This window comes from Sander vitreus, chromosome 15, assembly GCF_031162955.1.
Source record: "Sander vitreus isolate 19-12246 chromosome 15, sanVit1, whole genome shotgun sequence".
NCBI classification, from domain to species: Eukaryota; Metazoa; Chordata; class Actinopteri; order Perciformes; family Percidae; genus Sander; species Sander vitreus.
Window position 1 is genome coordinate 17,385,166 of NC_135869.1, and position 13,357 is coordinate 17,398,522.

The following is a 13,357-nucleotide window of genomic DNA, read 5'->3' on the forward strand; positions in this document are numbered from 1 at the left end:
TTCCTCCAACTTTATGAAAGTGCAAATGCAAATAGCTGGAATACCAATTTAAAAAAATAGTTTGGCATTTTTGAAGATATTTTACGCTGTCTGGTGGAGCGTTAGATGAGAAAATTTGTAACACTCTCATGTTTGCCTGTAGAAGAAGGCTAGCTTAGCTTAGCATCAAGACTGGAAACAGGGGGAAATGGCTAGCCTGGCTCTGTCCAATGGTGACAAAATCTGCCTACCAGCACCTCTACATCTCTGAAATTGACACTGTTTAATAGTATAACAACAGTTCACTATTTTACAGAGGTTATGTGCCAGACTATTTCTGGGGTCTTAGCTGTTTGCCTGGCAACTGATCAGAGCCAAGAAATAGTTAATTCAATAATTCCTAAAACAGCAGGGAGTAAAATGTGTATTTGACATTTTTACGATCCGTTGCAGATTAAACAAAACTTATTATTTAGTAAGCTTTAGAGATGCTAAAGGCAGATTTTGTTACTAATGGACAGAGCCAGGCTAGCTGTTTCCCCCTGTGCTAAGCTAAGCTAAACAGCTGCTGGCTGTGGTTTCATATATAATGGGGATTTATAAGACAGTTATGAGAGTGGTATTGATTATCTCTTCTAACTCTCCGCCAGAGAGCAAAAAAAACATTTCTTAAAATGTCAAACTTTTACTTTAAGTGAACCACTTTTATCTAACGATCATATAGTTACTTTGACTGAATGAAAATTATATGAAATGATAACAGGGTGTATTGTTGGAGTTGAGACTAGATACAGGGCTGTATGAAGTAGTTTGACCAACTACATTAAAATACTCCCTTCAGCTTTGTGCATTAATATTTTACCACTCTGAAAGGGACCATTTGTCACAAAGAAGGCTGTTACTTTTAAAACCGGAGCTGTAGATTTCAGAGCTGATACTTAAGTACAACTTCTTTTGTCATGTTGTATCTGCATTGTCACTGCAAATCTCATTTTTATGGCCAATTTGGAGACTACACACAATGCCAAAAAAAAGAACCTAACACAAATTGTTTTCACCAAGTGTGGCCTTCTTAACAGTACAGTGTCATGTATTGGTCTGTCTGCATTCTATTTAATGATTTACCCCTTCCAAACTTCAGTGGAAACATAATATTTTACATCCCTTTGAATGTTTTGTGTAGTGCAACAGAGCGTAATGTTGACTGTCATTACCGGAACGGGAGTCTTTGAAAGAGTAAACCTTGGAGTCTCCCCAGACAGACTTGTTGAAATTTGCTGTGTTGATTAACATTGAAAAAAAGAAGTCACTCACTGTCATTGTCACTACCCATAAAAAGTGGAGCCCAAAGGACATTAAGTGGAGGATTTATGGCCGCCATATATTTGAGTGGAGGGGCTGCTAAAACTTATGAAGTCTCTCTTGGCGCAGTAAGGTTTTGCTTTCTCTGTCTCGCTCTGTTGGTTTTTTCCCTGTTGCTTCAGAGTGCCTACAATTTCCCTCTCTTTATTTTCATTGGCATTTAAAGAGCTCTGTGCTCTGTTGAATGTACTCATTCAATAGTCAGCTTTTCAACACACACACACACACACACACACACACACACACACACACACACACACACACACACACACACACACAAACACATCAGAACACAGACGCATGCACACACACAAAGAAAGCAGCCGCGAACATGCAGAGAGCAGACCCTGACTCTCCTGCTCAGTACCACAGGATGTTGGAACCCAGCAAGTTTCAAACATATACCAGGTCTGAAAGCATTTCTCCCTGTCTATGCTTGTCATTGTTGGGGGGTATTAATTGATTGGCTTGGTTTCTATTCCCTTTTGTGAAGTGGCTTTAGTCCTGTCTTTATGAAGGTTGCTGAAATCCATTCAGACCATTCTCTTTGCCTGGTGGAGCATAGCACAGCGGTGGAGCAGCCACTTTCTCCACCTTTATTGGTGGAAATCGTCCTTGCACATTTTAATCTGCCAACTCCTGGGGTCTCATAACACTTTATAGCTTTATATGTCTCATCACATTTTATATTCTAGGATCATACAAAAAATGACTTTCCTCTTTCATTATTCTTACAGTCTTCGTTTTGGCTTTTCAGTCGCCATCATGCTTTTTAGTTCTTAAGATATTTCCAGCCAAATGAATGAACATATGAGCCTTGCAGGCTGTGTGTGTCAGTATAGAATAGACTCAGTCTTCAGGATATAATTGACCACACAAGATCAAAGTGTGTCTGTGCCCAACATTTTATGATCGGCTTTTTTGTTGCAGAAGTGTGACAAGATGCTGAAAGTCTATGTACATACTCCACACTATGTTCCAGTAATTAAACGTTTTGCTGGTTTTCCTGCCATAAAACAGCCAACATTCACCTTGAGGCCATTAGGATCTACAATAATCCTGACAGGGTGTAATTGGAGAGGTAGGTGTAAGAATCAAATCATCAGAAATTGTGACATTACTCAATTTGACTCGTGTAAGCTGCAGCTTTCAGTGCCTGCTTTTTTAAAACACACAGTCACACAAAGTAACAGCTCATGCAGATGGTCCTTTATTCACATCTGGCAACAGCTGCAGTTGTGAGCACATCTGTTCCATCCTAGGTGGAAACAGAGAGGTTTGCTGCTGCTTTAATACTGACCTTCTCTTCAATATTTTCGATCCTACTGTAGTACCACAGCGGCCAAAATCCAACAGCAGCAGGGTTCTCTTACGTTCCCCCGAATCAGACAGAATGGCCTATCAAGCTTGCCCAAGGGGAACAAATGTCTGCCCAAATCACATCGTTTACACTCTCATACACACCGTTCCCCCTCCGTCTTTGTGTTCTTGCTTTTGCAACTTCACTGACTTTCCTCCTTTGTTCTTTACATCTTTATTTGCTCTCTACTTTTCTGTCTCCCTCCGTCTTATGTCCACATAATATCAAGGCAGCTGGTGATTCTCCTTAAACCGCTTTATTCTGCATACGGCAGACAGCTAGGATCAGCATCTGTGTGTGTGTGTGTGTGTGTGTGTGTGTGTGTGTGTGTGTGTGTGTGTGTGTGTGTGTGTGTGTGTGTGTGTGTGGGAGACATGCCAAGTCATCATTTCTATAGCTGCAAGGGTTTGTGGTCATTTTTGATGACATCTTGCCTTTCTGAAACCACCTCTGCATCTCAGTATAACAAATGTGTCTCTGTGATCTTAATATTACCTGTGCAGGTGGCAAAATAGATTGAAAGGATGCACAAAATTTGTATTTGAAATACAGCCCAAGACACATGGCCTTACTCATTTAATTTCACTCTCCCATTCTTCTTTCTGTAGATCCATGAGACCTATTTCCTTTCTCCTCCATCACCTTCTACTTCTCTACATCTTACTTTTTACTTGCCCCATTTTGCAATCAATCTGCTGTTCATCGTATCTAATGAGCTCATTAGGGTGTCTTAAGCAATGGTGATTGATAATAATGGCTTAGAAATGTCCCATTGATTCACTTCTATATCAGGCCTGTGAAGTAAAGGCTCTCTGCATTAAAATCATAGGTCAACTGAACCCTCTCTCCTGTCTGTCGCCTATAACTAGTCCTTCGTTATCAACTCAACTGCCTCTCCCCTGTTCCAATTCATGATGAGTAAAACTGGTTTGTAGTTAACACATCTGCTTAAACATTTCTGTAAAGCATCCTTAACAAAAGTATGAAAATGCATACCGCTTACAGGATACATCAATGACTCCTTTGGAGCGTTTTTCTTTCAACAGGCTTAAATCCCGCCATATTTTACATGTTTATAGAGACTGGTGAGTGAAACTGAATGTTAACAGTAGACATCACATTATTCCAGCCAATCAAAACAAAGGAGGCATGCTACAGTTGGTCAGTTTGCTGGAAGTCTTTAATTTTTATGGCTGGGCTTCATAACAGCCATGACTGATGGAGCCATTTGACAAGAGCTACTGTTTGTAATGCAGGCAAGTTTGCGAGGCCACTGGCAATATGTCTGAGGATATACTACAGCTTTTATGTATGCCGTTTGTGTGTTTGCATTTGTATGTCTGTGTGTGTGTTTAAAGGAAGGAAGGAGGGAGAGAGATGGAAAAAGGAGAGGGGTAGGGGGTGCTAATGATAATTTGGAAGGGGTTGTGTGTGACAGAATTTGCACCCACACGAATAGCGCACAGTCAGCATGCAAGCTCAATTCACTTCAATAGTTTCACATCAACCAATTTAATGGCACAATCCCGGGCCAGTGAAGTTTTTATTCCAAATCCTGTCCATAATCTAATGGCCTTTGAAAGTCTGCCACTTCCCCCTGGCTGACAGGTTGTGCATTTGGATCTAATTGAATCCATTTACATCCTGCACAAATGGAAAGCACATGGAGGCCTACCCACCTGGTTCTGATCAGCTACTGAGTTGGGAGAACCACGCTCTTCGGAGTACGCCTGATGCCAGCAGGGGATACACTACAGAGCGAAGTGAGAGGGAGAAGAGAAAGAGAGAACACCTTTTGATATTACTCTTGGCTCACTCTAACTTAATTCAGTTTGAGTTCAGTTACCTCTTCACATTTCCATTTATTCCTATCTGTCTGGCAGACTGAGGTCTTTTTCCAGTTGTGCAATATTTTACCACAAGGTGGAGTCCAGCAATACCCACTCATGCATCATTGTGTCTGCTAATGTGGACCTGCCAGCATTCATCTAGTGTACAACAGAGAGAAGACAATTTAGGCTTTAAAATGTAGAACTAGTACAGGACTTCAAGGTACAGTGTGACATCTGGGCCAGATCTTTTCTGATTTAATGTTGCATTCTTGCCACCATGTGTTAGTCACACAAACCATAACATCGAATACAATTATTAAATTAATTAATTCCTTTATTAACCTTTCACATGCCTGTGAAAAGGTGGTGCATATTAGTTTGAAGGCTAATTAGCAGCATTTGTTAGTGACTAACATTTGACAATGAACAATGCGAGACAACTGACAACTAACAGAGCTCCAGAGACCAAATTGTCTGGGCCCAAACTGCAGGTGTGTCGGTAAAAGAAATCTAAAGAAATAATGAATATTCCAACCATTGCAGTGTATGATGAACTGCATCAACAAAATTATGAACTGGGGACTCAAGCTGAAACTAACAGCATGGACAAAAGACAGACATGTACAACATATATACAGTGATGACAATGTTGCTAATAGTTAGCATGCAAAGTAATATACACCAGCAATGTTTTTACATTAGCTTAGCACAAAGACTGGAAAATGTTAAACCACAACTTGTAATTTGAATGCAACAGGCAGGATGTAATGTGGTAATAAGTGAGCTTTAGAGGTGCTGGTAGGCAGATTTTGTCACCTTTGGATGGAGCCAGGCTAGTTGTTTGCCCCTGTTTTCAGTCGTTGTGCTAAGCTAGCTAAACTAAGCTAACCAGCTGCTGGCTGTAGTTTCATATTTAGTACAGGGTATCAATATTCTATAGTATAATATGTAACCCCCAGCAAGAAAATGCATTTCCCAGCACTGTTACTATTTTTAGCTTTTGCAATATTCTAATACAGTATGTCATCTTTGTGATTTGTTGAGTTGTATGTATGTGTCATGAATTCTTACAGGTGGGTGTCCACATCATGAGTAAAGTGTTTGTGGATAATAGCATATGGAAAGTTGTGTTTTGAGGATGTATTTGAATATGCACCAGAATATAGAGTCCAGGCTTTGTACGTGGCCTACATTAATGTGTGTCTGCAAATATGGTTAATGGGGGCAGTGGGTAACATCATGACCTTCATCAGGTCCCCTCTCGTGGTCCATCCCAGCCCCACCTTTCAACACATCTGGTTTGACCATCTCCACCCCAAACCCCTGCCAGCCACCCCCGCCTGCACCTCATCAATCCTGTGTGTCATCATTGCCACACTTCGGGCTATTGCCAAAGTAAGCCATGACACAAAGACGTGAAAATGATGAATAGACTTTTCCGGACAGGAAGCGGCGATGGTTGAAGAGACACCCCCAACCTTGCTCATCTTTCCGATCCATTTTTCACTTTCTTTTCGCCTGCCACGTCTCTCTGTTGTCTGTCCTTCTTGAGTCAATAGGAACCAAGCGATCATGTTCCACAAATACAGCCCTCCAAAATATGTGGTTGGATTTTTTCATGTTCTCGAAAGTTGAGCTTCGAATAACCAACTTTTTTCTGTAATAAATCCTGTTGTGTTGGTTTTAACAAATGCTGAGGAACTGAAGAAACTTTGACCGGATAAAGGGAACATTTAAATACACTTAAATCTCCTTGTAATTTTTGTATTTCATCCATTTTTTGCAGTTTTGACAATCAAAAACATTGTTCTTCAATCAGTGTTTACACAATTCGATCTGCGACTACTTTAGTCCTCACATCCGCAACCACAACGAGTTGCAGTGAACCTTGGGACGTCTGTATACTGTCCATTGTTGTTTCTGCCTACCCATAACATGTCCATTCACTGCTGGACAATACTGCCCATTAACTATTATATGAGTTGCTGTAGTTTTTTTGATTGTTGATGTGAACAGAAGTCCCACTGTGTTTCACGAGAGACATAATCAATCTCTATAGCCTTAACTACCGGTTACAACGTACGCGCTGAGGCTTCTGTCCAACACATATGTATAGTCCCTGAATGCTGTGGAGTTTCTCATAATGGCTCATGACTGAGATATTCATCTTAAACGTTGGTCAGACATGGTTATTACCTTTATAAATTGTAGTAATTTTCTCTGTCATATGTCATATGATTTTAATGTTTGTGTCAGGGTGTGTGTTAAGGCTTTAGGCGCATGTTTTCTAACAGAGCCAGCCCTTAAAATCCTTCCATAGTCTTTACTCGCATTTCAACTTCATGAACTCTAGCTTCCAATATCAGACCAAAGAAACACTCCCTTGTTTAAATGCTCCCTCAGGGCAAAGTGGCACTGTAGATATTTAAGGGATTTAAGCCTCCTTTGTTTAGGGGACTGAAGCCACTCCTTCCATAGCCCCCTAAAGCACAGTATAGCAGCAAAATTACTGAGCTTTAATACAACATCCTCATCATCTATATAACTGATTTAATACACAGAAAGAGTTCTTTTTCTACCAAATAAGTGATGGCTAAAACATCCACTACAGTTAAATACAAGTTTTCTTGAGACCATTTGTTTTCCAAGCCTTTCAAAATAATTCTCTATGGAGATGCACAGTTTGTCTGACATCCATTATTTCAAATAAGACAAACTACTCTCGTTAACAACCCGCTACACACAGCAGGACAGATGTGACTATTCAATAAAAGACCTAAAACTGCAGGTTCAACACTCAACGTAGAAGTTGTTTTGGTGCTCTTTTTTATTTCAGTTATCTTGAAGAGACATATAGAAACGTATTCCCCCATTTTCAGAGATTCTCTTTCATGTAATTTAATCAAATTACAAGTGGACCAGGATTACAGCCAGCCCTCCCTCATTTACTGTTACTGAGAAGAAAAACAATTAAGCTTACATGTTAGCTATCAAGGAGACAAGGCACCCATGCACAGGCACCAATGAATAAAACACACACACACACACACACACACACACACACACACACACACACACACACGCACTCACATACACACAAGTCTCATTTAATCCTTTATGATGCGCCTGGAATTTGTAATGATTTTAATTAGGAAAGGTGCAATAGGAGTCTACTCCGTGGCAATGCTGACACTCCAGGGTGCCCGGAGCCAATTAAAAATATGTGCTGATCAAACAGCCTGCCCTCGCCATGCACAACTATCCCCGGAGCCTCTGCTGCTGCAGAGGGACGGCCAAGCTCAGGGCCTCTTGCTCCCACGGAACAGGCTGCAGAGGAGCCGGCAGAGCTCCACCCAACACTCTCCGCCCTGAGATATGCATGCTACAGTGAGCAACCAGCGGCCAAATAAGAGGAATCCTTCAGTTCACAATGAAATGTCTGGGAGAAAATGTCACACACCCATTTGATCCCCACAGAGATCCTTTTTTTCCACAAGGAAACTGGCTCAGCCAAATTTTCCATCGCACTCTGAGTGAGAACGCCACATTAAATTAGAATTATATGACAATTTAGAGTGACAATTAAGCCTGGTATTAATTACACTGTTCCTTTTGTTTCGAGCAATCCCTGCGATGTTGCCAGACCCAGGGGTGCCCAAAATAGATACATTTAAATGAATCTGAAAGCGACTTATATTTTCCAAATGTTAATATTCTTGAGGAATCCTTCATCTCTGTCATATCCTTTCCCCTCCTCCCTCTGTGAAGTCCCTCCTCTCTTTATCATTAGGCATCTCTGTCCCTGGTGATTAATGATACTAATGAGCATGTGCAGCCATTCACTATGCCACACATTATTTTATCCTCTGGCCTAGGCCATGTGTCACGTCCTCCTGAGAAGGGGAAAACATGGCTCCCTGGTCATAATCGGCCAAACAATAATATTAACTTGCAATATCTGTGTCAAAGGGTGCACTGGCACATGTACTGTACTGTCACTATGTATATCATTATGCAGAAACATGCTTACCTTCATTTTGAACAACAACAAAGCTATTACATTTATGGGGGGAAAAATCTGACTGATAAAGAAAGGACATAGAAAAAGATATATGCATGCACTGAAGGCACATACAAATAATAAGACAACACTTTATTGTATCTAGACCACATTTGAAGTTAGATGTGTTTGTTGGTAAATAATTCTCAATGCATATCTCTAGTTTAATAAAATATGACAACCTACTGATATGGCTGACCTGCATAAAAGACACTAAAGTCACATGGTGTGCACCATCAACTTTTCTCACTTTTTCTCTATTGCTTTGTGTGGGTCTATTTGTTTGGCAAACCAGAAATCAACATTCAAAATATTGTAAAAAATTTGTTTTTATGTGTTTATAGTGGAAATATCAGTTGTACATAATCCTCCACTTTTTCTACATAAAGGGTTACACTGAGGCTTTAAGATCACATGTTACTCATTGAACCGTTGTGTTCCGCTGCTGTTTCTTCTTTTCTCCACTTCGGCATTGTTGCAATTATCTGGCATTGTTAAACTTTTATCTTTGGCACACGTTGCAAACTTGTCAGGTGGGCAGAGAGAGCGATAACTGCACATTTGAAGATCCATAAAAATGCCCTCATATCTTTGGGAGTTGTATTTCAGCCGGGACACTGAAATACAGCTCATCACTTTTATGTTAGAACCACAATCGGCCATTGGGATGTGAAATTAATACGACAGAGGGGCCATCTGCTATAGGGGGGCACAATGGCAAGCAGGAAAAATGGTTTAGCCCTTACAGAGGACATTTTTAATTGGGACGCTTCATGTGAAAAGCATATACATGTCATATAAACGGATTCGTTGGTATGATGGTTGAGCTGGATTTATGGCAGCAAGTAAAGAGACATAGAGAGAGAGATGCTTAGAATAAAAAGTAGTGCATGAAGGCAGACAGCTGTACACTTTAGTTATTACTTTAAAACCAATGCACCACATCGGATAATTGTAAAGGAATGATTAGTTGTACTCTGATTGTTCAAAAGTTGCTTGTTATCAGAAGCCATTTTAACATGCTCTGACTTCAGTGCATGCTTGTTATTGTTGTTGTTAATGTGGATAAGCATCAACAAAGGCTTTTAACCAAGCCACACATTCTTAGTTAGGGCTGTAGCCTGCTGTCCTGCAAGGCCTGAATCACTGAATCCCTATTGATCATTCATCAGTAACTGGTGGCCCCGGTCTCAGCACCTTCTTGATTCAGTTTACAGAGAAGCAGATCATTGGAGGATGCTTCCACTGTGCCAACCTCTGGGTTCTTTTTCTGGCCTCAAACATGTGTGGCTGTCAGGTTTTTCTACTCTGAGGTTCACATTAGTATTGTTAGATTTGTAGTGGTGTTCACAATACAAACGTTTGGTGGCCAAGTTACAGTTTTAGCATTGTTTGTTCAAGTTTTATAGCTGATTTACAGTTTATGCCTCTATGTCATCCCAACAGCTATATGGACATGTATTATTCTTTAATTATCTTAATTATCTTAATATCAAATAATATGACTTTGTAGGCAAAAAGACAAAAAGGGAATGTAAACTGATTCACACACATTTCAGTCTCCATACTTTATTGTGAAATGTCATGAAATCTGATCTCCATCAGCTCATCTGCATGCAAAGGATTTTAGAAGTCTGTTACCAGTCAACTTGAAACAGGCTTTGCTGCACAACACAATCTCTTTCATATCACTATATAAGCAGGACATATATACCGGTAGCCTTCATTTGCACCATTTGCCAACAGAATTCCTGTGGTGTTATTTATCTATCAAACTGGCAAGAGAAATCAGAATATCCTAAGAAATCCACCCAAGCATTTAGGGGGTTGTGAGAGGAAGAAGATAAAGCGAGAGTTATGTAAAATGAAGGCAGACGGATCTGTGAATAAAAAGAGAAGAAGACCTGGGTCTGATATACCACGCCTGTGTCTGGGACTCTGAACTGATCTACATGATCGCTGCCCAGTTCAGCCATGTGATACTTATGCAATGCTCCACCACCAACCTGCAGCTGGGGGAGAAATCAATCACACCACAAAACCCCTTTTCTTCTCTAAAACAAGAGCTTTTTTTTAGTGACAGCTATCTTAATCACATGAGTCATGACCATGGGAGCATCCCCCCCAGTGTCCCCCAGCACCCCTCACTGCAGATGTTGGGTAACAACATGGCTGATGAGTTTAATAATGAAGGCACAATGTTGCTCTTGTGTGTTGTTAGGCCTTCAACAGCTGTGTTAGACATCCATGATCACAAGACTTAGTTAAGGACCATTATGACTTAATGGGAGACAGTCTGGGGCAATGATCAATAAGGCTATATGAACGGACAGACAACTAAAGCTGTTTATTAATTTATCTTACATTTATTTATTGTATATTATATTATCAGTGCAGTGGTATTTGAATGCCAAATCAAAAACATGCTGATGTACACATATTTATACAGGCAACTACAAATGGGTTAATTTGGTACATTTAGATATGTGAGTGTTGGTGAATCAATAGTATTCAATAGTTGCAATAATTAAGTTTTAGTTCATGAGTTCATTTTTGAAAAGTTTTTGTCCATTGCTATTAGTGTGGAATTGCACTTAGCAGCCTCCAACTGGTGATGAACTTTGCAAATGTTGTCAATTCCATTGTGGGCCTGCAGGGTTGAGGTAATGAGGGGGTTAAATATGATGTCACGTTCCCTGGTGAACTTAAAGGTAAAGAAGGGCAAAGGTACCAAAGGATGTCACAGGGTTGTGGGCTAGTGCAGATTACTAGATCTTCCATTTATATAGACAAATACAATGTATACTTCAGTACCAAAAGGTGTGTGTGTGTGTGTGTGTGTGTGTGTGTGTGTGTGTGTGTGTGTGTGTGTGTGTGTGTGTGTGTGTGTGTGTGTGAGCATCCAGGATCCATGATATGATTGGGTATTAGTCGATATATCAATTAAGCAGCTGAAATGAATCACATTGGTTTATTTGTATGCATAACTTATACCATTTTGCAACAACTTGTATTTTGAGAATAGTCTTGAGAATATAAATAACATTTTCTTTATGTTTATCATGGATCTATGGCCATAAACGAGGTAGAGATGTGTGTGTGTGTGTGTGTGTGTGTGTGTGTGTGTGTGTGTGTGTGTGTGTGTGTGTGTGTGTGTGTGTGAACTGCTTGAATTGTAGTGGCATATGGCATAGTCTCGCTTGCCAGATCATCCACACGCTGCGGAGCGGCTACTCCACACAGCATTGCGGGATGGGAGAAAAACATGCTGTGGTTTATTGGCAATTCTTTAAACCAATCACAATCGTCTTGGGCAGTGATAATCGCCGGACAGGAGCCGCAGCATAATAGTCGTGCGAGAGAAAACTCATATTGGACAGATAGCTAGCTGCGTCAATTAACCCTGCAGAGATGTGAGGAGCAGTTAACCATAGTCCTCATAAATCCACCGGAGTTTAAAATTCCAACACAAAGAAAGCGGAAGCAAACGGAAATCGGCGAAAATATATGCACCAGGCGGATTTTCCGGCAGCACCAGAGCAATCCCGAGAGTGGAACGTCAAGGATAGAGACTACATATGGCATAACCAGAAGCCTACTGCAGGCTGGTGCTGTTACATGTATCTGTCTTCCATTCAAGGAGAGAACCCCGATCTTCACCTCACAAATAAAACTGTTTATTTTATTTTTAGATAATTTTCGCCAAGTTGTAACTCTCACTAAAGGGCAGCTAAACCAGGTAATTCACATATACTTCCGCTGACTGAAAACAAAAGATCATTTAAAGCATGAAGAGAAGACTGTGTGTGGATACTGCTTATAGTATAATGGAGCACCAAAGAAAAAATAATAAAAAAAACATATCCAGTATAGGCCAAGCGTCTAATTTTGATATATAAGTATATTTGGACCACTTAGAAAACAGCCTATAAAATAAAATAAAAAGACCCTTTTCCCTCAGTGTTGGAATTTAAACTCCGGTGGATTTATGAGGACTATGGTTAACTGCTCCTCACATCTCTGCAGGGTTAATTGACACAGCTAGCTATCTGTCCAATCTGAGTTTTCTCTCGCACGACTATTATGCTGCGGCTCCTGTCCGTCGCTTAGCACTGCCCAAAATGATTGTGATTGGTAAAGAAATGCCAATAAACCACAGCACGTTTTTCTCCCATCCCGCAATGCTGTGTGGAGTAGCCAGACCCATTTGCGTGTGGATGGTCTCAAAATACAAGCTGTTGCAAAATGGTATAATTTATGCATACAAATAAACCAATATGATTTATTTCAGCTGCTTAATTGATATATCGACTAATACCCAATCAGATCATGGATCCTGGATGCTGACACACACACACACACACACACACACACACACACACACACACACACACACACACACACACACACACATAGATCAAAGACTATCTGTTGTCAACTCACTCCACATTATTTCGGTTTCATGACTTACTGACCAAACTAAACGCATAAAAACCAATCCCAAGTCCCGCATTCACTCATTTTGGATGATTCAATTCATTGTTAAATATCAAGTTCTTGCAGTGAGATTTTCAGCATTTAAGTAGCTAAATAATTAAGAAAAATATATTTTACTGTAAGATGCCCATACAACTTTAATCTCGAGGTAAAGCATTTCTTTCTTCTTCAAACTTGACCTATAAAACAAATATTTTCCGAACATTAAGTGTTCCAGATGATCATGCTTAAAGTATTTTATGTGCATGTGGAAATAAAAACGTATAG